Genomic DNA, 23,810 nt, shown 5'->3' with positions numbered 1-23,810 from the left:
GTCTGGATCACAAATCTATCTGTAGAAATACATTTTCTGTCATTTACCTTGCAATTGGTGACTGGAGGCTTTCAGTACCAGATACTATCTTACCCACTCTCCATTTACAGATTAAAAACAAAACAATGTTTCAAGGATAACTGAGAAAAATATTAAAAACAATCCTCCTCCCCGCCCCCACCCAAGCAGGCCGACTACCAAGAACGCCGTGGTTTATAAGTGCATGTGCGCCCAGAACAAGAAACAACCTGTTGAATTAAGAGCATGACAACTTTATTCTTCTTTTGAGCAGTTCTGTCTTCCTACCATTTGGACAAATCAAAAGGAGCAGGAGAAGCTATTCCAAAAGTAACTGGAATTTGGCTGACTTAAAATACTAAGTATAATTCTGATCTCAGCTGTGACCTTACCAAGACCTTATTATCATGGCTCATCGTATAAAATTAGCCTCCGCAGTTGCAAACGTAAGGAGAATCTAGTTTTACCAAGCCTATGGGGAGAGTTTCCCTAACTTCTTAAAATCAGAACAGGTAGACTCGAAAGGCGTGAAAAACGTGTCACCCAATTAACCACAGAGAGTCTGCCGGAAGAAGCTCACAAACAAGAAACTCCATTCTTTTGGTAACAACCGCCTCCGACAGCAAGCGACTGAGACTTCAGCGTTGGCCTGAAAAGTTCTGTTTTCATCATAATCACTTCCCCTTCCTAAACGAGGACCTAAACCTGGAAAAGAAAAACAACCACCGCCCGTTGTCTAACTCTAAACAATAATTAAGAAAACAGAGTACCTACGCACAAGCCCGGGCTAGTTCATCAGCCAACTTTTAAGTCAACTAAGTCGGAGACGCGTGAAAACAGAGCGGGTGCCCCAAGTCAGCAAAACCTCGGCCCGCCGGACGAGAAGGTGCAAAAGTTGGGCTGCCGTCCGCAAGGGTTCTTCCCAACGATCCCACTAAAAGCCTGTCCGACAGCTGGGGAAAAAAAGAAGTTACCTAATAGCACCGCGACGGGTTTGGGAAAACAACGTTCAAGGACTCTGGGGTGTTATGACTACATGGCTCTAACTGGACGACAACACGCTGCAATCAATCGTGGTATTTACTGTGCGCTTACCATGTGCAGAACGCTGTACTAAGCACTTAGGAGAGAACACTATGGAGTTGGTGGGCACATCCCCTTGCCCACAACGAGCTGACTGCCTAGCGACGGCATTTACTGAGCGCTTACTGGGTTCAGAGCACAAAGTGCTTAGGAGAGTACACTACAGAGTTGCTGGGCACATCCCTTTGCCCATTTCGAGCTGACTGCCTATCAACAGCACATTTACTGAGCGTTTAGTTTGCGTTAGACCACTGTATTAAGCGCTAAGGAGAGCACACTACAGAGTTGCTGGGCATATCCCCTTGCCCATATCGAGCTGACTGCCTATCAACAGCACATTTACTGAGCGTTTAGTTTGCGTAGACCACTGTATTAAGCGCTAAGGAGAGCACACTACAGAGTTGCTGGGCACATCCCTTTGCCCATATCGAGCTGACTGCCTATCAACAGCACATTTACTGAGCATTTAGTTTGCGTAGACCACTGTATTAAGCGCTAAGGAGAGCACACTACAGAGTTGCTGGGCACGTCCCCTTGCCCACAATGAGCTATCTATGGATGGCATTTAGGGAGCGCTTACTGGGTGCAGAACACTGTACTAGGCGCCTGGGAGAGGCCAGTACAACTACAGAGTGCTGCATACAACGCGATTTCAGACGGTTCCCCCCAAACCTTCCCACCCCCACATACCCCACATACCATTTTAAAGCATCTGTCTCCTTGGCGGCTTGGACAGAAGTGATATATCGTGTCCCTCCCCGGGCAGGGGCAGAGGCTGGGGTTGGGGTGGGGGCAGGGGCAGGGACAGGAGCAGGGGCAGGGGCAAGGGCAGAGACAGGGGCAGAGGATGGGGTGGGGTAAGGGCAGAGGCAGGGGAAGAGGCAGAGGAAGAGGCTAGGGTAGGTGCAGAGGCTAGGGTAGGGGCAGGGGCAGAGGCTAGGTTAGGGGCAGGGGCAGAGGCCAGGGTAGGGGCAGAGGCTAGGGTAGGGGCAGGGGCAGAAGCTAGGGTAGGGGCGGAGGCTAGGGTAGGGGCAGGGGCAGGGACAGGGGCAAGGGCAGAGACAGGGCAGAGGATGGGGTGGGGTAAGGGCAGAGGCAGGGGAAGAGGCAGAGGAAGAGGCTAGGGTAGGGGCAGAGGCTAGGGCAGGGGCAGGGACAGGAGCAGGGGCAGAGGTAGGGGCAGAGGTTGGGGCAGGGGCAGAGGCAAGGGCAGAGACAGGGGCAGAGGGTGGGGTAGGGTAAGGGCAGAGGCAGGGGCTAGGGTAGGGGCAGAGGCTAAGGTAGGGGCAGAGGCTAGTGTAGGGGCTGAGGCAGAGGGTGGGGTGGGGTAAGGCAGAGGCAGAGGCAGGGGCAGAGACTAAGGTAGGGGCAGGGGCAGAGGCAAAGGTAGGGGCAGAGGCTAAGGTAGGGGCAGAGGCAAGAGTAGGGGCAGAGGCAAGAGTAGGGGCAGAGGCAAGAGTAGGGGCAGAGGCAAGAGTAGGGGCAGAGGCAAGGGTTAGGGCAGAGGCAAGGGTTGGGGCAGAGGCAAGGGTAGGGGCAGAGGCAAGGGTAGGGGCAGAGGCAAGGGTTGGGGCAGAGGCAAGGGTAGGGGCAGAGGCAAGGGTAGGGGCAAAGGCAGGGGCAGGGGCAGAGACTAGGGTAGGGGCAGAGACTAGGGTAGGGGCAGAGGCAAGGGTAGGGGCAGAGGCAAGGGTAGGGGCAGAGGCTAGGATAGGGGCAGGGGCAGAGGCTAGGATAGGGGCAGGGGCAGAAGCTAGGGTAGGGGCAGGAGTTAGAGCAGGGGTTCGGGCAGGAGCTGGCACAGGGGCAGAGGGCGGTTTAGTGGCGGCGTCAGCGGCGACGCCAACAACAGCGGCCGCCGCCGCCGCCGCCGCCGCCCGCCCGCCTTCCTCCTGCCCCGGCAAGTTGGAAGCGGCGACGGCGGCGGCGGCGGCGGCGGAGGATCACATTTCTCTTTCACAACGGCGACGGCTCCCCCGGGCCCACGGGCCCGCACAGGCACACCGGGGGCGGCCCGGGGGGGGGCCGGGGACGGGAGGGGAGGGAAACGGCGATTGCGCAAGCTGGGCTGGGCCCGGGCCGGGGGTGTTGGTCGTTGGCGGGGGGCGGGGGGGGGGGTGTCTCACCTTCCTAGAGGCCCGAGCCGTGTCCCGTCCTGGCGGGCCCGGGCATGGCCGGGGGGCCGGGATCAGCCCCTCCTGGCTGCCGCCGTTGCCGCCGCTGCTGCTGCCGCCGCTGCCATCTTGCCGCGCGGGCCCGGCGACGACGATGTCATGGTCCGCCTCCTCCGCCTCCTCCGCCCGCTGCCGGGGCCGCCGAGCGCCGGGCCCGACGCCCGCATCTTCCCGCCCCGGGCCCGGCGGGGCTCGGGGGGGGGCGGGGCCCCGGGGGGGCGGGGCTCCGGGGCCTACGGCCGGCGCGGGGGGACCATGGCAACGCCGCGGGCTCTGCGTCCTCCGCTCCGGTCGCCGCGGGATTCGCACCCGCTCCCGCTCCCGCTCCCGCCGCCGCCGCCGCCGCCGCCGCCGCAGCGCCCCCTACCGCCCCCCGCCCCTCTCTGCTCCAAGCCCCGCCCGCTTCACCCGGGGCTCCGCGGAGAAGAGCCCGGCCTTTGGAGGCGGAGGTCGCGGGTTCGAATCCCGCCTCCGCCACGTTCGTTCGGTCGTATTTATTGAGCGCTGACTGCCGACTATATATATATATACACGTATACATATATACATACACATATATGTACATATATACATACATATATATGTCTATATATGCATATACACACACACACATGTATATATATACGCATATATATGTGTGTATATGTGTGTATATATATATGTATACATGTAATAATAATAATGATGGTATTTGTTAAGCGCTTACTGTGTGCAAAGCACTGTTCTAAGCGCTGGGGAGGTTACAAGGTGATCAGGTGATCCCCATTTTACAGATGAGGGAACTGAGGCCCAGAGAAGTGAAGTGACTTGCCCAAAGTCACACAGCTGACAAGTGGCGGAGCAGGGATTCGAACCCATGACCTCTGACTCCAAAGCCCGGGCTCTTTCCACTGAGCCACGCTGCTTCTCTAAGCTTCTCTCTCTCTCTCTCTCTCTCTCTCTCTCTCTCTCTCTCTCTCTCTCTCTCTCTCTCTCTCTCTCTCTCTCTCTCTCTCTCTCTCTCTCTCTCTCTCTCTCTCTCTCTCTCTCTCTCTCTCTCTCTCTCTCTCTCTCTCTCTCTCTCTCTCTCTCTCTCTCTCTCTCTCTCTCTCTCTCTCTCTCTCTCTCTCTCTCTCTCTCTCTCTCTCCATATATATACACATATATATGTGTATATATGTGTGTGTGTGTATATATATTTATATATGTGTATATATACATTTATATGTTTGTGTATATACATATATGTATGTGTGTATATATGTGTGTATGTATACATATATATGTATGTGTGTATATATATGTGTACATATATGTGTATATATGTATATATATGTATATGTGTGTATGTATATATGTGTATGTATGTGCATATATGTGTGTATATGTATGCATATATGTGTGTATATGCATATATATACATATGTATGTATATGTGTACATATGTATGTGTGTGTACATATGTATATGTGTGTATATGTATATGTGTATGTGTATGCATATATATGTGTGTATATATATGCACATAATACATATATATGTATGTATATACATATATATGTGTGTGTGTATATGTATGTATATACATATATGTGTGTGTGTACATATATGTACATATATATATGAGCGCTTAGTACAGCGCTCTGCACATAGTAAGCGCTCAATAAATACGATTGATGATGATGATGATGACTATATGTTGCCGACTTGTACTTCCCAAGCGCTCAGTACAGCGCTCCGCGCACAGTAAGCGCTCCATAAATGCGATTGATTGATTGATTTATTACTCTATTTTATTTGTACACGTCTATTCCATTTATTTTATTTTGTTAATATGTTTTGTTTTGTTCTCCGTCTCCCCCTTCTAGACTGTGAGACCACTGTTGGGTAGGGACCGTCTCTCTCTGTTGCCGACTTGGACTTCCCAAGCTCCAACAGCGGGCTCACAGTCTAGAAGGGGGAGACAGAACAAAACCAAACATGTTAACCAAATAAAATAAATAGAATAGACATGTACAAATAAAATAAATTGAGTAATAAATCAATCAATCAATCGTATTATTAAGCGCTGACTGTGCGCAGAGCGCTGTACTAAGCGCTTGGGAAGTCCAAGGTGGCAACATAGAGAGACGGTCCCTACCCAACAGTGGGCTCACAGTCTAGAAGGGGGAGACAGAGAACAAAACAAAACATGTTAACAAAATAAAATAAATGGAATAGACATGTACAAATAAAATAGAGTAATAAATCAATCAATCAATCGTATTTATTGAGCGCTTACTGTGTGCAGAGCGCTGTACTGAGCGCTTGGGAAGTACAAGGTGGCAACATATAGAGACTGTCCCTACCCCACAGCAGGCTCACAGTCTAGAAGGGGGAGACAGAGAACAAAACCAAACATGTTAACCAAATAAAATAAATAAATAATCAATCAATCAATCAATTGTATTTATTGAGCGCTGACTGTGCACAGAGCGCTGTGCTAAGCGCTTGGGAAGTACAAGTTGGCAACGTATAGAGACGGTCCCTACCCAACGGCGGGCTCACAGTCTAGAAGGGGGAGACAGAGAACAAAGCAAAACATATTGACAAAATAAAATAAATGGAATAGACGTGTACAAATAAAATAGAGTAATCAATCAATCAATCGTATTTATTGAGCGCTTACTGTGTGCAGAGCGCTGTACTGAGCGCTTGGGAAGTACAAGCTGGCAACATCTAGAGACGGTCCCTACCCAACAGTGGGCTCACAGTCTAGAAGGGGGAGACAGGCAACAAAATAAAACATATTAACCAAATAAAATAGAGTAATCAATCAATCAATCAATCGTATTTATTGAGCGCTTACTGTGTGCAGAGCGCTGTACTAAGCGCTTGGGAAGCCCAAGTTGGCAGCATCTAGAGACAGTCCCTACCCAACGGCGGGCTCACAGTCTAGAAGGGGGAGACAGAGAACAAAACCAAACATGTTAACAAAATAAAATAAAAGGAATAGACATGTACAAATAAAATAAATAGAGTAATCAATCAATCAATCGTATTTATTGAGCGCTTACTGTGTGCAGAGCGCTGTACTAAGCGCTTGGGAAGTACAAACCGGCAACGTATAGAGATGGTCCCTACCCAACAGTGGGCTCACAGTATAGAAGGGGGAGACAGAGAACAAAACCAAACCTTTTAACAAAATAAAATAAATAGAATAGACATGTACAAATAAAATAGAGTAATAAATCAATCAATCAATCGTATTTATTGAGCGCTTACTGTGTGCAGAGCGCTGTACTAAGCGCTTGGGAAGTACAAGTTGGCAACATAGAGAGGCAGTCCCTACTCAACGGTGGGCTCACGGTCTAGAAGGGGGAGACAGAGAACAAAACCAAACATACTGACAAAGTAAAATAAATAGAATACATATGTACCCATTCAGTCGTATTTATTGAGCGCTTACTGTGTGCAGAGCACTGTACTAAGCGCTTGAATAAATATGGACAAGTAAAATAGAGTAATCAATTAATCAATCAATCAATCGTATTTATTGAGCGCTTACTGTGTGCAGAGCACTGTACTAAGCACTTGAATAAATATGGACAAGTAAAATAAGTAGAGTAATCAATCAATCATATTTATTGAGCACTTACTGTGTGCAGAGCGCTGTACTAAGCACTTGGGAAGTACAAGTTGGCAACGTATGGAGACAGTCCCCACCCAACACTGGGCTCACAGTCTAAAAGGGGGAGACAGACAACAAAACCAAACATACTAGCAAAATAAAATAAATAGAATAGATATGTACAGGTAAAATAAATAAATAAATAGAGTAATAAATATGTACAAACATATATACATATATACAGGTGCTGTGGGGAAGGGAAGGAGGTAAGACGGGGGGAAGGAGAGGGGGACGAGGGGGAGAGGAAGGAAGGGGCTCAGTCTGGGAAGGCCTCCTGGAGGAGGTGAGCTCTCAGTAGGGTCTTGAAGGGAGGAAAAGAGCTAGCTTGGCAGATGGGCAGAGGGAGGGCATTCCAGGCCAGGGGGATGACGTGGGCTGGGGGTCGTTCATTCAATCGTATTTACTGAGCGCCCACTATGTGCAGAGCACGGGACTAAGCGCTCTGCAAGTCCAAGTCATTCATTCATTCATTCAATCATATTTATTGAGCACTTACTGTGCGTGGCTCAGTGGTAAGAGCCTGGGCTTTGGGAGTCAGAGGTCAAGGGTTCAAATCCCAGCTCCGCCAATTGTCAGCTGTGTGACTTTAGGCAAGTCACTTAACTTCTCTGTGCCTCAATTACCTCATCTGTAAAATGGGGATTAGGATTGTGAGCCCCACATGGGACAATCTGATCACCTTGCATCCTCCCCAGCGCTTAGAACAGTGCTTTGCACATAGTAAGCGCTTAACAAATACCAAAATTATTATTATTATTACTGTGTGCAGAGCACTGTACTAAGTGCTTGGGAAGTACAAATTGGCAACATATAGAGACGGTCCCTACCCAACAGTGGGCTCACAGCCTAGAAGGGGGAGACGGGCAACAAAACATAACATGTGGACAAGTGTTAAGTCGTCAGAACAAATAGCATTAAAGCTGAATGCACAAGAATGATGGCATTTATTAATAATGATAATGATAATAATAATGATGGTATTTTTTAAGCGCTTACTATGTGCAAAGCACTGTTCTAAGCACTGGGGAAGTTACAAGGTGATCAGGTTGTGCCACAGGAGGCTCCCACTCAACCCCCATTTTCCAGATGAGGGAATTGAGGGCCGGAGAGGTTAAGTAATGATAATAATAACAATAATAATCATAATAATGGTACTTATTAAGCACTTACTATGCGCAGATAATAATCATAATAATGGCATTTATTAAGCACTTACTATGCACAAAGCACTGTTCTAAGCGCTGAGGAGGTTACAAGGTGATCAGGTTGTCCCACGGAGGGCTCACAGTCTTCATCCCCATTTTCCAGATGAGGGAATTGAGGGCCGGAGAAGTTAAGTAATAATAATGATAACAATAATAATAATAATGGCATTTATTAAGTGCTTACTATGTGCAAAGCACTGTTCTAAGCGCTGGGGAGGTTACAAGGTGATTAGGTTTTCCCACGGGGGGGCTCACAGTCTTCACCCCTTTTTGCCAAATGAGGGAACTGAGGGCCGGAGAAGTTAAGTAATAATAATAATAATAATGGCATTTATTAAGCTGTTACTATGAGCAAAGCACTGTTCTAAGCGCTGGGGAAGTTACAAGGTGGTCAGGTTGTCCCACGGGAGGCTCCCACTCAACCCCCATTTTCCAGATGAGGGAACTGAGGGCCGGAGAAGTTAAATAATAATAATGATGGCATTTATTAAGCGCTTACTATGTGCAAAACCCTGATCTAAGCGCTGGGGAGGTTATAAGGTGATCAGGTTGTCCCACGGGGGGCTCACAGTCTTCATCCCCATTTTCCAGATGAGGGAACTGAGGGCCGGAGAAGTTAAGTAACAATAATAATAATAATAATAATAATAATAATAATAATGGCATTTATTAAGCGCTTACTATCTGCAAAGCACTGTTCTAAGTGCTGAGGAGGTTACAAGGTGATCAGGTTGTCCCACGGGGGGGCTCACCGTCTTTATCCCCATTTTACAGATGAGGTAACTGAGGCACAGAGAAGTGAAGTAAATTGCCCAAAGTCACACAGGTGACAGTTGGCGGAGTCGGGATTTGAACCCACGACCTCTGACTCCCAAGCCCGGGCTCTTTCCAAGGAGCCATGCTGCTTCTCTAAGACACGCCCCTCCCTGTGCTAGGACACTCCCCTCTCTGATTTATTCATTCAATCGTATTCAATCAATCGTATTTATTGAGCGCTTATTGTGTGCAGAGCACTGCACTAAGCGGTTGGGAAGTCCAAGTCGGCAACAGATAGAGACGGTCCCTACCCCACAATGAATCAATCAATCGATCGTATTTATTGAGCGCTTACTGTGTGCAGAGCACTGTACTAAGCGCTTGGGAAGTACAAGTTGGCACCATCTAGAGACAGTCCCTACCCAACAGTGGGCTCACAGTCTAAAAGGGGGAGACAGAGAACAAAACCAAACATACTAACAAAATAAAATAAATAGAATAGATATGTACAAGTAAAATAAATAAATAAATAAATAGAGTAATAAATATGTACGTACATATATACAGGTGCTGTGGGGAAGGGAAGGAGGTAAGATGCGGGCTCACAGTCTAGAAGGGGGAGACGGACAACAAAACAAAACATGTGGACAGGTGTCAAGCCGTCAGAACAAATAGAAATAAAGCTGAATGCACAATAATGATGGCATTTATTAATAATAATGATGATGATGGTATTTGTTAAGCGCTTACTACGTGCAAAGCACTCTTCTAAGCGCTGGGGAAGTTACATGGTGATCAGGTTGTCCCACGGGGGGCTCCCACTCTTAACCCCCATTTTCCAGATGATGGAACTGAGGCCCAGAGAATAATAATAATAATGGCATTTATTAAGTGCTTACTATGTGCAAAGCACTGTTCTAAGCACTGAGGAGGTTACAAGGTGCTCAGGTTGTCCCACGGGGGGGCTCACAGTCTTTATCCCCATTTTCCAGATGAGGGAACTGAGGCCCAGAGAAGTGAAGTGATTTGCCCAAGGTCACACAGCTGACAATTGGCAGAGCCAGGATTTAAACCCATGACCTCTGACTCCCAAGCCCGGGCTGTTTCCATTGAGCCACAATGGCATTTATTAATAATAATAATAATAATAATGACGGTGGTGTTTGTTAAGCAGTTACTATGTGCAAAGCACTGTTCTAAGGGTGGGGAAGGTACAAGGTGATCAGGTTGTCCCACGGGGAGCTCAGAGTTTTAATCCCCATTTTACAGATGAGGTAACTGAGGCCCAGAAAAGTTAAGTGACTTGCCCAAGGTCACACAGTTGACAACTGGAGGAGCCGGGATTTGAACCCATGACCTCTGACTCCAAAGCCCATACTCTTTTTTAAAAAAAACTGGCATTTATTAAGTGCCTACTATGTGCAGAGCACTGTTCTAAGCGCTGGGGAGATACAAGGTGATCAGGTTGTCCCACGGGGGGGCTCACAGTCAATCTCCATTTTACAGATGAGGTAACTGACACACAGAGAAGTTAAGTGACTTGCCCAAAGTCACACGGCTTCTCTAAGACACGCCCCTCCCTGTCCTAGGACACGCCCCTCTCTGATTCATTCATTCATTCATTCAATCGTATTTATTCACCGCTTACTACGTGCAGAGCACTGTACTAAACGCTTGGGAAGTACAAGTCGGCAACAGATAGAGACGGTCCTATAGAGAGAGAGACTGTCGCAGGCCCCGCCACTCTCTGCTCCAGCATATATAATATACATACAGCACCTATATATATGTATATATGTTTGTACGTATTTATTACTCTATTTTACTTGTACATATTCTATTTATTTTATTTTGTTAATATGTTTTGTTTTGTTCTCTGTCTCCCCCTTCTAGACTGTGAGCCCACTGTTGGGTAGGGACCGTCTCTATATGTTGCCAACTTGTACTTCCCAAGCCCTTAGTACAGTGCTCTGCACACAGTAAGCGCTCAATAAATGCGATTGAATGAATGAACGAATGAATATATTAATGCCTGACTCCTCCTGTAAGCTCCTTGTGGGTAGGGAACAAGTCTACCAAATATGTTTTATTGTACTCTCCCAAACGCTTAATACAGTGATCTGTATACAGTAAATGCTCAAAAAAAATGCCATTGCTTGATTGACGATGAAAATAAGTTCACAAGTACCAGAATTGGCTGAATCAATCAATCAATCATATTTACTGAATGTTTGGAGTCAGAGGTCATGGGTTCAAATCCCAGATCCGCCAACTGTCAGCTGTGTGACTTTGGGCAAGTCACTTAACTTCTCTGTGCCTCAGTTACCTCATCTGTAAAATGGGGATTAAAACTGTGAGCCCCCCCTTGGGACAACCTGATCACTTTGTAACCTCCCCAGCACTTAGAACAGTGCTTTGCACATAGTAAGTGTTTAACAAATACCATCATCATCATTATTATTATTACTACTTTATTGATCATTGTACTAAGCACTTGGGAAAGTACAATAAAACAGAATTAGCAGACACATCTCCTGTCCCTACAGGGGACGATAAGAAGCGGTGTGCCCTACTGGAAAGAGCAGAGGCTTGGGAGTCAGAGGATCTGAATCCTAAGCCTGGCTCTGCCACTTGCCTGTTGTGTGATCTTGGACAAGTCACTTAAATTCTCTGTACCTCCATTTTCCCATCTGTTATGTGAGGATTAAATACCCATTCTCCCTCCTACTTAGACAGGAAGCCCAATGTAGGACAGGGACTCTGTCCAACCTGATAATATTGTATCTACCCCTTGCTTAGTACTGTGCTTGATACAGAATGAGAGCTTAACCAGTACCACAATCAATCAATTGTATTTATTGAATGCTTACTGTGTGCAGAGCACTGTACTAAGTGCTTGGGAAGTACAAGTTGGCAACAGTTATGTAGCTCAGGATAGAAATGGATCTGCCCTCTCTATCCTGAGCATTAGCACCTAATTCCAAACAAGGCTCTTTTCATCTCCCTTCCATGTTCAAATAAGACCCCATATCAGGGTCAAATTGGCTTAACGGAGACTCGGGTAGCAGGGAGCGTCCTTAGTTCAGGTGCAGGTGTAGAAAAAGGACCCATGGACAGCACTTCAAGTGCCTGAATCACCTAGGAGGGACCTAGAGCTTCCACCGTACAGGGCATTAGGGGTGTTGTGTGTGAAGAAGGGTTGTATTTGTTCCCCTGTTCTCCAGAAATAAAGAACGCCCCATTCTCCTTTCCCTTCATGCCAAAGTTGCATTTTCCAACTCTTCTCCCCAGCCACCCAAGATTAATAATAATTACTATTATTATGGTATTTGTTAAGTACTTTTACTCTGTTCCTGGCACTGTACTAAGTGCTGGGGTGGATACAAGCAAATCGGTTGGCCCGGCTCCTGTCCCACGTGGTTTTAATCCCCATTTTCCAGATGAGAGAACTGAGGCACAGAGAAGTGAAGTGATTTGCCCAAGGTCACACAGCAGACAAGTGTCAGAGCCAGGGTTTGAACCCTTGTCCTTCTGACTTCTAGCTTCTAGGCCTGTGCTCTACCCTTTAGGCCACTCTGCTTCTCTATATCTTTAAGTAAAGATCTGAGGGTCCTCACCTGGTATCAAATAATCAGTGGATTTATTGAGTGCTTTCTGTGGGCAGTCCACTGTACTAAGTGTTTGGAAGAGTATGATAAAACCAAATTGGTAGACGTGTTCCACGCCCACAAAGAGCTTGCACTCTAAAGGGGGAGAGACATTAATATAAATAAATAAATCACAGATACATATGTAAACACTGTGGGGGCTGAGGATGGGGTGAATACCACCCTTAAGAGAAGCAGCATGGCTCAGTGGAAAGAGCCACTCAGTGGCTTGGAAGTCAGAAGTCATGGGTTCTAATCCTGACTCTGCCGCTTGTCAGCTTTGTGACTTTGGGCAAGTCACTTAACTTCTCTGTGCCTCAGTTACCTCATCTGTAAAACGGGGATTAAGACCGTGAGCCCTACGTGGGACGACTTGATCACCTTGTATCCACCCCAGAGCTTAGAACAGTGCTTCGCACATAGTAAGAGCTTAACAAATGCCGTCATTATTATTATTATTATTATCATCAAGTGTCCAAAGGGCATAGATAACACAGGGAGTCAAGGAAAAGAGGGATTAATCTGGAGAAGACTTCTTGAGGGAGATTTGACCTTAAAAAGACTTTGAAGGTGGGGAGAACACTGGTCTGAACGCTGACCAGGGAAGGGAGAAGGGAGAGGGAGGGAGAGGGAGAGGGATTTCCAGGCCAGAGGGAGGATGTAGGACAAGGGTAAGAGGAAAAATAGATGAAATCAAGGCACAGTGAGCAAGCTAGTGCTCAAGAGGAAAAGTGAGTGGATGGGGTTTTTAGGTCTGAGGAAAAAACTTCCCTTCCCCACAAATTTCTCTGTCGAGCCCACCTGATTTTCGAGCCCACCTGATTTCCCAACCTTCTCCTTTAGTTCCAGAATCAAACGGGGGAAGTTGTAAGACCTTTCTCGACTGAAAGGTGAAAATCAAATTTGCTGCCAATTTAATTCTCTGTAAAGCTAATCTCACCTCAGCATTCCTTTCCCAGAGTGTCCCTCCTCAGCAGCTTTACTTAGAAATTAGAAAACGAAGCCCCTTCTACCTCAAAAAACTGAGAGAATGGTCCCTTCAAACCACATATTTTCATTTTTTCCCCAAAATATTCCTTTCACTGTCCCTGGTCAGCTCTAAGATTCGGGATGTTGGCTCCAGCAAAGTCTCTGGGAAATCTTTAGGGGTTTTCATCTTTCCTGCAGAATGGTGCCAGGTGAATAGGTGAAATTTAACCACTTGAGAATCAAAATAATTCCTTGGTACTTCCTGTACAAAGTTGATTCACCTGGGCTGGGCAGCAGTGGTATGGGACAGAGTCAAAGGCGGATGATCAAGCGATCAAAATGTTGATCAAAGACAACAGGCGGAGACTTGAGTTTTTACTGTACAGAAAAAGGCAATAGTAAACCACTTCTGTATTTTAGCAAGAAAATTCTATGGATAGAGCTCATAAAGTCACTATGAATCAGAAATGACTCGACGGCATTTGATGATGACTTCCTGTAAAGACTGGAAAAGTTCCCTTCATTCCCACCCAACAAACAGAAATTAATCTCACTGGCGTCTCCCAGAAATTTCTATTATTGCAACTAGGCCAGGGCTATAAGAGCAACAAAAATGTAGCAAAGAGTGAGTACGGGAACAGTTTTAACTCCCTGCTGTTTTTATAACAGTGGGCTGAGTATTTTGAGGGATGCCTCTACTAGGACAAATTAAAGGAGGTTCCATGACAGCTGGAGGAGAAAGTATTTATGTTCTTCTTGGTCAGTGAGGCTCTTCTAGACAAGGAGTCTGGGATATGGCCAGCAGAACAACTGAAGAAAAACTGGGACGGGGGCAGAATTCTCTCTGGTTGTTGTTGTTGTTTGAAGTAAACTCTGGTAATGGAAGCTACCAAAAAAGGTTGACAGAATGAGCCATTCAAACTAGGGAAAAGAAACCCTTTGGGAACCATGGATATCAGCAAAGATGGATTCCTTTCAGTTTTCAGGTGACTTCTTCAAACCAATTCTTTGGAAATGAGACATTCTCTTCTGAGTGTGATCTATTCTCTACATCCCTGTCATAATTCGACTAGAGGACGGGCCTGGGAGTCAGAAGGTCACGGGTTCTAATTTCGGCTCTGCCACTCGTCTGCTGTGTGACCTTGGCCAAGTCACTTCACTTCTCTGTGCCTCGGTTACCTCATCTGTATAGAGACTGTGAGCCTACTTCCTGCTTCTAATTTTCCCATCATTGTCGATAACACTATCATCCTTCCTATCTCAGCGTTTCACAACCTTAAAATTTAAGAGGTCAATCTTTTCCTCTCCACTCTTATGGCTACCATACTGATTCAAGATTTCATCCCCTTAACAGCCTCTTTATTGTCCTCCTTCCTGCCTCTGCCCTCTCTCTCTTCCACCTATTCTACATACCATTGCCTAAACGATCCCCTTAAAACACTGTTGACAACATATCACTCCTTTCCTCAAAAACTTCCAGTGGTTAGCCATTTATTTTCACCAGAAAAATCAATCAATCGTATTTCCTGATGCAGAAAAAGTTCTGCATCAGGTGTTCCGAGGTGGTGGAAGTGCTTTGGAGAGAATGGGTGGGTCTAGGGGAGAAGCAGAGTGACCTAGCAAAATGATCACTGATCAGTGAGTCAAGGGATCTGGGTTCTAATCCCACCTCTGCCATTTACCTTCTGTCAAGTCACTTAACTTCTGCGTGCCTCAGTTTTCTCATCTCTAAAATCAATTACTCAATCATATTTATTGAGTGCTTACTATTTGCAATGCACCGTTCTAAGCGCTTGGGTGAGTACGATACAACAGAAATGGGATTGCATGCCTGTTTGCTGCTTCTCATTGCACTGTATTAGCCAATTCCACTTCATTTGTAATACACCATTTTCCCAAAAATCCATTCTTGCTGAATATATGTATTCAGATTTAGTAAAAAAAAAACTAGGTCTCATCTTACTTTCCAACTATTCGGTAAGGTGGAAGAACACCACACAATAGCTCAAAAGGATAAATGACAAAATAACTAATAGAATGTTTGGATAACCCTCCTGCACTGGAATTTCTTATTTTCATGCTCCTCTGCACTTCCTGATTCATCTGCTGCTGAAAGGGGATGAGCTAGAATGATGCAAGACAACTTGTTTTCGTGAGATTACCAGACAGGGATTGCAAAGTCAGAAGATTTGACAAGGTCAGATGAAGGCCAGAAAGCAATGCAAATTTGTGTGTGTTAACTGAATCTGCAAACTCTTTTTCCCAAGAGTCTCCCTTTAAACGTATCCCAAATACCTCTAGAGGGAAGAAGTGTGGCCTAGTGGAGAGAGCACAGGCCTGGGAATCAGATGGGCCTGGGTTCTATTCCTGGCTCGGCCACTTCTGTCCTGTGTGACCTACAGAAAGTCGTTTCACTTCCTTATGCCTCAGTTACCTCATCTGTAAAATAGGGATTGATTGTGAACCCCATGTGGAACAGGGACTGTGTCCAACCTAATAAGCTTGTATTTACCCCTGCACTTAGTACAGTGCCTGGCACAGAGTAAGCGCTTAATAAATACCGTTAAAAAAATACCTCCAGAGGGAAGCAGTGTGGCCTAGTGGATAGAGCAGGGGCCTCGGAGTCATAAGTACTTGGGTTCTAATCCCAGCTCCGCCATTCATCTTCTTTGTGGACTTCAGCAAGCCACTTCACTTCTCTGGGCCTCAGTTACCTCACCTGTAAAATGGAGATTAAGAGTGTGAGCCCCATGTCGGCCATGGACTGTCCCCAACCTGATTATCTTTCATTCAATCGTATTTATTGAGTGATTACTGTGTGCAGAATTACCTTGTATCTATCTCAGTGCAGTGCCTTGCATATTGTAAGTGTTAACAAATACCATAAAAAAATTATTAAATAAGGTGGCCAGACACTCCAACGCTGGTGAGCTTGCACTGCTTCACCCTGGTCCAGCCATTTGCTTAAAGTTATGGCAGTGACCCTAGTAGCCGGGGTAAGGACTCCATATGATAGTATTTGTTAAGCACTTACTACATTCCAGGAACTGTACTAAGCGCTGGGGTGGATACAAGCAAATCAAGTTGGACACAGTCCCTGTCCCATGTGGGGCTCAGAGTCTTAATCCTCATTTTACAGTTGAGATAACTGAGGCACTGAGAAGTTAAGTAAATTGCTCATGGTTTTACAGCAGCAAGGTGGCAGAGCCGGGATTAGAACCCATGACCTTCTGACTGCCAGGCCTGTGCTCTATCCACTAGGCCATGCTGCTTCTCCAGGGATCTAATGGCACCACAGTGCCAACCAGATGAGGGAAGGAGGAAATAAATAAGCACAACAGAGAGGAGGGCCCAGAAGTGATGGCAAACAGGGCTCCTGGAATTCCTCTCGCTATTTCCCAGCTCTCCTGACCCTGGAGAATGCCTGTTTTACATCCCCATGGTGGGCAGCAGCTTCAAGAAGTCCCCTCTGCTCACTTGATGATGTCGGCATTGGCTAAGCACTTACTTTGTGTCAAGCACTGCCCTAAGCGCTGGGGTAAATACAAGCTAATCAGGTCGGACACAGTCGCTGTCCCGCATGGGGCTCAAAGTCTTAATCCCCATTTTACAGTTGAAGTAACTAAGGCACGCAGAAATTAAGAGACTTGACCAAGTTCCCACAGCAGTCAAAGGGCTGAGCCGGGACTAGAACTGAGCCTTCATGGGTGCGTGTGTGTGAGTGTGTGTGCGCTTGTGCATGTAGGTGTATGTGCGTATATAATGATGATGATGATGATGCTATTTTTTATTAAGCGCTTACTATGTGCAAAGCACTGTTCTAAGTGCTGGGGAGGTTACAAGGTGATCAGGTTGTCCCACGGGAGCTCACAGTCTTAATCCCCATTTTCCAGATGAGGTAACTGAGGCCCAGAGAAGTTAAGCGACTTGTCCAAAGCCACACAGCTGACAATTGGCAGAGCCGGGATTTGAACCCCTGACCTCTGGCTCCAAAGCCCGGGCTCTTTCCACTGAGCCACGCTGCTTCTCCATATGTGCATGTGTGTGAAGGTATAAGCACATGACTGTTAATGTTCTGTGTAACTCCATTAATGTGTGTGTGTGTGTGTGTGTGTGTGTGTGTGTGTGTGTGTGTGTAATTCCCCTGCCTATGTATGGATCTGCTTCTCTGATGTATGTTTTGCAGCTTTCTCTTTCTCTTTGTTTCTCTCTGTCCCTTTCTGTCTCTTTTTTCATCTTGCTGTCTCTCTCTCTTTCCTGTCTTTTTCTTCCCCACCCCCTGCCATATGCTTGGACTATTGTCTCTTGCTACTGGGATATCCAGTCTGTGTAAACCCCATTTCCTGGAAGCTACGCCCACTGTCCCACTTTAGCCTTGAGAAATCGGTGTATTTTACTCTTTCAGTCATCTGTTCTGACTTTGAATGTTGGGCATCAGGCTGCTCTAGACCACAATTTACAACTGGGATGCTGTATTTCAGCCCTGTTCCCTGCTTGTTTTTGTTGTGACTAAAGAGACAAACACATCTGACATGCTCACTGAGTGACAGTCAGAATTTGCTTTCCCCACTTTCAATCAATCAATCGATGGTATTTATTTATTGTATTTTCTAAGTTCTCACTATGTTCCAGGCACTCAGGCAGAACACAAGCTAATCAGGTTGGATAGAGTCCCCATTCCACATGGGGGTCACAATCGTAATCCCCATTTTCCAGATGAGTTAACTGAGGCCCAGAGAAGTGAAGTGACTTGCCCAAGGCCACACAGAAGACAAGTGGTGGAGTCAGCATTAAAACCCGGGTCCTTCTGATTCCCAGTTCCATACTACACCACACTGCTTCCCGAAATTACTTAGCACTTAACTGTGAGCAGAGCACTGTACAAAGCATGTGAGAGAGTACAATATAACAGAGTTGGTAGACATGTTCCCTGCCCATAAGGAGCTTACGGTCCACAGCAGACTGGTCCAAAGCAGCTCCACTGTCCGTAGTTTTCATTTGGACCAACACAAACTCTCTGTAACTCGATCCTGACCAAAACCTTACCCTTGAAAAAGAAGCTTCCTCAATCAGGAAGCTCACACAGCATTCAGTTTTTTTCAAAGTATCTAGTCTGGATTTGAAACCGATTTGACTTGCAGTATACTTTCTAGGCTAAGCCTCTAGAAAACAAAGCATCCCATCGTTCCCTTGCAGGGAAGCAGTGTGGTCTAGTGGAAAGAACATGGGCCTGGGAATCAGGACATGGGTTCTAATCCCAGCTCCGCCACATGTCTATATGTTTTGTTTCGTTGTCTGTCTCCCCCTTCTAGACTGTGAGCCCGTTGTTGGGGAGGGACCGTCTTTATATGTTGCTGACTTGTACCTCCCAAGCGCTTAGTGCAGTGCTCTGCACACAGTAAGCGCTCAATAAATGCGATTGAATGAATGTATGAATGTCTCCTGTCTGATCTTGGGCTAGTCACTTCACTTCTGTGGGTCTCAGTTACCTCATCTGTAAACTGGGAATTAAGACTGTGAGCCCCATGGGGGACAGGGCTGTGTCCGACCCGATTATCTTGTATCTACCCCAGCTCTTAGAACAGTGCTTGGCACATAGAAAGGGCTTAACATATGCCACAGTTATTATTATTATTACAGTTCCCTCCTACGACCTGCCTGATAAAGATCCTGTGGGCATTAATGCAAGAATGGAAATCACTATGTGCCCAGAACCCCAGAGAAATCAGGTCAGACAAATGACCCACGCTTATGCCACAGAGAGATGAGCTAGGTGATCTTTCACAGCCCCTTTCTGCCCTATGGCTCCATGGTTTCATTTGGACTGAAAAACATCTTCTTTAATGGTATTTGTTAAGCACTTACTATGTGCCAGGCACTGTACTAAGCACTGGGGTAGATGCAAGTTAATTAAGTTGGACACGGCCCCTGTCTCACATAGGGCTCACAGTCTTAATCCCCTTTTCACGGATGGGGTAACTGAGGTAACAGAGAAGTTAAGCGATTTGCCCAAGATCACACAGCAGACAAGTGGAGGAAACTGGATTAGAACCCAGGGCCTTCTGACTCTCAGACCTGTATTCTATCCACTAGGCCTCGTGGCTTCTTGTTTACTAGGTGTCAAGCACTGTTCTAAGCACTGAGATAGATACAAATAAATCAGGCCAATTACAGTCACTGTACTGTCACCCAGTTCCAATTGGAACCGTGGAATCCTAGGGCAGGAAGGAAATTTGAAAGATCACCTAACTCCTTTCTCTGTCTTCAGGCCCTTTCATTCAAATCTCAAATCTTGGTTCCTAAGCCCTCCAACCCAGACAATGCCCATTATCCACTATTCCTCCCTTCCCTAAATACAAATATTTTCTGCACTGATCTGGTCTCAAGTGCTAATTTTCCTCTTTTTAAAAATGAATTGATAGATTATCCAAGCATAATAATAATAATAATAATAATAATGGCATTTATTAAGCACTTACTATGTGCAAAGCACTGTTCTAAGTGCTGGGGAGGTTACAAGGTGATCAGGTTGTCCCATGGGGGGCTCACAGTCTTCATCCCCATTTTACAGATGAGGTAACTGAGGTGCAGAGAAGTTAAGTGACTTGCCCGCAGTCACACAGCTGACAATTGGCAGAGCCAGGATTTGAACCCGTGACCTCTGACTCCAAAGCCCGGGCTCTTTCCACTGAGCCACACTGCTTCTCTGTTTAACAATATATATATCCCCATAGGGATATATATCCCCATATATATATCCCGCATAGTTTAACAATGTATATATCCCCAAATAGGGAAAGGTGTGTCATTCTAAAGACCCCAGAGAGTGTGATAACTTTCAGAGGCATCATATTCTGGTTTAGTTGGAGTCAGAAACTTGTTCTCTATCCTCTTTTGTCTGAAGAAGGATTATGAATAATCGTGTGTGTGTGCGTGCATGCTTGCAGGAAATTTGATAAATAACCAGTAAATTAGAGAACAGTCCTGAAAAATCCCTTGGGTTCTGTGTTCCCTTGCTAAGAGATAAACATCTTACCGAGACCTAATGTTTTGAAAAAAAAAAGGTCTAGAGCTGACATTAGAACAGATAGCACAACTTCAATGCAGAACATTTCTGTCATTCTTTTCCCAAGCAACAGGAAACATTCATAAAAGGATAGGAACTTGAATGAATATGTCAGCGCTAGAGTCAAGGGGCTCTTAGAGTCACCCTAACAGTTCTAAACTAGTTAGTTTCTTGAGCATTAGTTGAAGATATTTTCTTTTGCAACATTCAGTAGTACTAGTTGTAATGGTATTTATTAAGTTCAAAACACTGGGAGGTGCTGGGAAAAAATATCCTAGTGGGCTGTAAGATTTTGAAGAGAATGGCAGTTGAAAATACCCAAAAAGAGAATCTATATTTCCAGGCAAGGTTTGGCTTCGTGCTAAATGTGACCGTACGTGCTACTGAAATGCTGTTTGCATCTGCCTCCGAGGGTCAGGTTTCAGAGGGGCTCACTTGGTTATGTTGGGTTTCCATGCTTTTAAAGGTTTTGGAGCCTCATTCTTTTTGTGCAGACATGCACGAGGGTGTACGTGTCACTCAAATAGACAAAGCACTATTTAGAAGAGCAATCTGTTTAAATGCTAGGATCAGACCAAATATAAATGGATTACCCAGTTTTGGAATCTGTCCCCGCAAAATGCTTTATTTAAAGTTTCCCTTTAGGGGGAATAGATATCGAGCCTTTATCCACCCTGTTCCAAACCTCCCAGTGCCACCACCCACCCTCCAGGTTTGGGAGAAGAGAATAGCATTTTTCCTACCCTGTCTCATGTTTCTCCTTTGATTCGGGCTGGAGCCTTGAACCAGAAGCAGAAGCAGCATGGCCTAGTGAATTGAGCCTGGACTGGCAGTCAGAAGGACCTGGGTTCTAATCTTGACACCACCACCTGTCTGCTGTGCAAGTTGCAAGTTGGGCAAGTTGCTTCACTTCTCTGTGCCTCAGTTATCTCACCTACAAAATGGGGATTAAGGCTGAGAACCCCATGAGAGAGAGGGATTGTGTCTAGTCTGATTTTCTGTATCTACCCCAAGTCTGGCACACAGTAAGTGCTTAAGAAATACCATTATTATTATAATTGGCATTGTTGTTGTTGATGTTATGATTCCAGCCAAGACAATAATTGCCTGCCACTGTAGAAGCCTATTCATTCATTCATTCATTCAATCGTAATTATTGAGCGCTTACTGTGTGCAGAGCACTGTACTAAGCACTTGGGAAGTACAAATTGGCAACATATAGAGACGGTTCCTACCCAACAGTGGGCTCACAGTCTGGAAGGGGGAAACAGAACAAAACAAAACATATTAACAAAATAAAATAAATAGAATAAATATGTACAAATAAAATAAATAAATAGAGTAATAAATACATATATGCATATATATGTTTACATACATATATATATATATTATATCCTACTTGGGCTGAGGGCAGGAAAAAGCAAAAGTTAATAATAATAATTATGGTATTTTTTAAGCACTTACTATGTCCAGTCACTGTTACAAGTGCTTGGTGGATACAAGCAAATCAGGTTGGACGCTGTCCCTGTCCCATGTGGGGCTTACAGTCTAAATCCCCATTTTACAGATGAGGCACAGAGAAGTAAAGTGACTCGCCCAAGGTCACACAGCAGACCAGTGGTGGAGACGGAATTAGAACCCATGACCTTCTGACTCCCAGGCTCATGCTCTAACCACTATGCCACGGCACCCACATTAATTGGAGTGGAGCACTCTCCTTTTCTCGGGATGCCCATTGATGCAGTTCTAAACTGGTGCCATTCCACCCCTAAAGAGGAGGACAAAAACAGTTTAAACTTAATCAGAGGTAGATTTCATTATTCTGAGATCCAGAAGAACAAGAGACCACGCCTTCTACATCTATGACCTATTTCCAAGCTCCTAATAAAGTGCTCTCATTCATTCATTTATTCAATTGCATTTATTGAGCACTTACTCTGTGCAGAGCACTGTACTAAGTGCTTGGGAAGTACAAATTGGCAACATATAGAGACGGTCCCTACCCAACAATGGGCTCACTGCCTAGAAGGGGGAGACAGACAACAACCACACATGATGGTTGTGTAACAAATAATGATGGTGGTCCTGATGATAACTCTATTGAGAAGTAGCGTGGCTCAGTGGAAAGAGCACGGGCTTTGGCGTCAGAGTTCATGGGTTCAAATCCCGGCTCTGGCAATTGTCAGCTGTGTGACTTTGGGCAAGTCACTTAACTTCTCTGGCCTCAGTTACCTCATCTGTAAAATGGGGATTAAGACTGTGAGCCCCCCGTGGGACAACCTGATCACCTTGTAACCTCCCCAGCACTTAGAACAGTGCTTTGCACATAGTAAGCACTTAATAAATGCCATCATATTATTGTTATTATTTCCAAAATCTTGTTAGGGGCCTGCTTAGTCAGAAAGATAGTTCATTCATCGGGAGTCTGATACTCTCATCAACCACTGATCAACAGGTTACATTATATTACATTAATATTTATTCGTATTAATGTCTGTCTCCCCCATAAGACTGTAAGCTCATTGTGGACAGGGAATGTGTCTGTTTACTGTTGTATTGTCCTCTCCCAAGCCCTTGGTACAGTACACTCAGTAAGCACTCAATAAAATACGACTGAATGAATGAAAGGAAGTCTTCTATAGGCTACCCAGGTAAGAAAGAAGCCACACAAAGGATGAAGGGTGCTTTTTTTATGACACGTGAAACACGCTTAGTATGTGCCAGACACTGAGGTAAATGTTGGGAGTAGATACGAGATTCCTCTCTCAGGGTCAGACCTGGAGAGTTTCCAGTACTCTACCAGTCTCGGCTACAGGAGGGAGAGTCAAGCAGAGGCATACCCATTCCGTTCCTAGCTTGGGCAGTGGCTAGCGAGTGGAAGGCAATCTGCTACAAGTCAAAACTCACCCATGCTGGGCAGCAGCAGCATGGGAGAGAGTCGAGGGCGGAGGCTCAGGTTTACTGCATGGAAGAAGACAGTGGTAAACCACTTCTGTATTTTTACCAAGAAAACTCTATGGATACAGTACCAAAATGATTGCAGATGGAGAACGGGCTATTCTGGGAGAGATGTGTCCATGATGTCGCTATAGGTCGGAGATGACTCGACGGCATAAGATAAGACAAGATGCAAGATAATCAGGTTGGACCCAATCCATGCCCCACACGGGGCTCACAGTCTTAACCCCATTTTACAAATGAGGTAACCAAAGCAATTTGCCCGAAGTCACCCAGCAGACA

At 45.7% G+C, this 23,810-nt stretch overlaps 1 protein-coding gene and 1 non-coding gene across 7 annotated transcripts in view; one reads left to right on the top strand and one right to left on the bottom strand.

Moving 5' to 3' along the window:
* The window catches only part of HIPK3 (homeodomain interacting protein kinase 3), a 132,896-nt gene extending 129,468 nt beyond the window's left edge, over positions 1-3,428 (bottom strand). For 2 of the 6 annotated variants that reach the window (XM_038764875.1, XM_038764879.1), the window contains exon 1: positions 3,228-3,428. The gene's annotated coding sequence lies outside the window, so the exon portion shown is untranslated. Of the gene's footprint in view, positions 1-788; positions 865-1,800; positions 1,886-3,227 lie in introns of those variants that run through there. The other 4 variants (XM_038764878.1, XM_038764880.1, XM_038764876.1 and 1 more) reach the window with 3 other exon arrangements.
* Positions 3,429-23,329: 19,901 nt separating this feature from the next.
* Positions 23,330-23,467, top strand: LOC119944218. Its single transcript, XR_005455716.1, has one exon. It is a non-coding gene; the product is annotated as a small nucleolar RNA SNORA7 (small nucleolar RNA).
* The last annotated feature ends 343 nt before the right edge of the window (positions 23,468-23,810 follow it).

The sequence above is a fragment of the Tachyglossus aculeatus genome, chromosome 22 (assembly GCF_015852505.1).
Source record: "Tachyglossus aculeatus isolate mTacAcu1 chromosome 22, mTacAcu1.pri, whole genome shotgun sequence".
NCBI classification, from domain to species: domain Eukaryota; kingdom Metazoa; phylum Chordata; class Mammalia; order Monotremata; family Tachyglossidae; genus Tachyglossus; species Tachyglossus aculeatus.
This window is presented reverse-complemented; position numbering and strand designations above follow the sequence as displayed.